This window comes from Poecilia latipinna, unplaced genomic scaffold (genome assembly GCF_001443285.1).
Source record: "Poecilia latipinna isolate Pla-1442-1.1 unplaced genomic scaffold, P_latipinna-1.0 Scaffold4069, whole genome shotgun sequence".
NCBI lineage: Eukaryota > Metazoa > Chordata > Actinopteri > Cyprinodontiformes > Poeciliidae > Poecilia > Poecilia latipinna.
In genome coordinates, this window is record NW_015116685.1 from 33,136 (window position 1) to 35,216 (window position 2,081).

Sequence of the window (2,081 nt, forward strand, 5' to 3'; positions counted from 1 at the left end):
CACAGATTTTTTGACCTCCATGTGAGGTGAAAATAGAAAAGCCAGAATTGCAGCTTAACAAAAGAGCTCTGGTCACATTTAATGCAGCTTGCTGTGTTTTAAATCAGTAAGCAGAAAATAGGTTGATAAAAGAACGCATGAAGCCTGGCTATAAATTTTAAATCAGGGACATCAGTAAGAGTAAAAAACAAAAAGTTTGAACTTCAGCCGTACCTCGTGCTCTCCTGGGAGGCAAACAAAGGCTAATGGTCAATAAAAACATCACCAAACAACACAGTGAGAATACACACAGTGCAGCTCCAAGATACACCAAAGCACTTTATGAGTTTAGAAGATATTGTTAGTTTTGTTGTTCAATCTGCATACCAGTTTTACCAACATGTAAATGGGTGAATGACTGAATGTGGTGTGAAACGGTTTGGGTCCTCTGGACCTGATAGTGGTTAGAAACAGATCCTCCAAAAATAAGTATTTTTGGTAATACTTTATTTGAAAGGGTGGGCTTAAGGCTGACATAACACTCCCACAAACATGACATAACACCTGTCATGAACATGAATCTGTCATGAAGGGTTTGGTGACTCCCTTGTGACCAACTACCTTCAGAAAAACAAAAATGACATCTATCTTGAACAACTGTACAGGACTCAGACTTCAGGCATTTTGAAACTGGATCAACAGAAGTAAACTCACTGCATTTGCTTTCTGACCTCCATCTGCATTGGGTGACATCAGTGCTACGACATCTGCAACTCAGCAATATTTGCAACAATGTTTTTTTTTTTTTTTTTTCTTTTTATAAAGTGGCTTTTCATAGTTCACTACCTAAATTTTAAAGCTTTTATGCTTCATTTTGAACTAATTCTCATTCATTTATCATGATTTTTCTGAGCAAGGGAAAAATATAATTAGTTATTGTATCACTACCACTAACTGGTTTATAAATTATGCCATGACCTAGTATCTGGTTTTATTTTCTGTAGTCTTGTTTTCTTTTCTTTTTTTTATTCTGGCTGAATTTTCGACTCATGTATTTATTTATTATTTATTACATGCTTAATTTAAAGAAATAAGTTTACAGTGCTTAATCTGTAGAAGCAGAAAAGCAAATAAAGTCATTAATTGTGTAAATTCAATTCAGGGGGAATTTGAAGCAGCAGCTACCTGCATGTCTTTGTCACTCTTTGTGACCTGAGAGGTGTAGAATATCTTGTTAATAAAACCAGCCATTTTCTTGTTTGTATCCTAAAGAGAAAAAAATTCAATTATCCACGTCCTGGGAATGCTTCTGAAAATGCAGATTCATCTTCTTTATCTGTAGTGCCTACAAATCTCTTCTCAAAGATTTCTAAAGATGGAGGCCTTGATAAAGCTTTTCAGAAGCACAGAGTTGACAGAAACACTGTTGTGTCCACTTCATCAGTTGGGGAGCTTTTGCTTCCAGTGTTCACCGAGGAGAGACAGTGTGGTAGGTTTGGCTGAGCGATGTGAGGCTGCAGTTCAAGGCAATGAAAAAGTGAAAAACAGAATAGAAAGTATGGAGGTTACTGGTACTTTGCTTCCAATTAGAAGCAGCAAATGTGTTTGAGTGTGTTTTGTTCTTAAGTTCTGTTTGTTTTGAGCTGAAGAAGAGATGTGAAAACCACTATTTTTCAAAGATTGTTTACTTATGTATTTGATTTCCAAATAACAAAGAGATTTACTTAATTTTGGATATGTTCATACTTTTTGAAATGCTTAAGGGTTTGTGCTATAGACTTCCTATAGTAACACTATTGTTACAAATGTTTATAAATAAATTGTGGAATGTTTTATGCATCACAATAGCTCTCCTTTTAACATTTATAAATGTTTATTTTCAATAAGAAATGATGGCATGCAGCACACTTCACAGTAAGGCTCCCTTTTGGTATTCATAAATATTTATTAATCATAAATAAATGGTGTCATGCTTTACAATAAGGCTATCTTTTGGAATTTATAAATCATTGTTAGTCATTAGAAAATGATAGTATTTTTCACACTTTACAGCATGTTTATGACAAACATTTATAAATGCCAAAAGGGAGCCTTATTGTAAC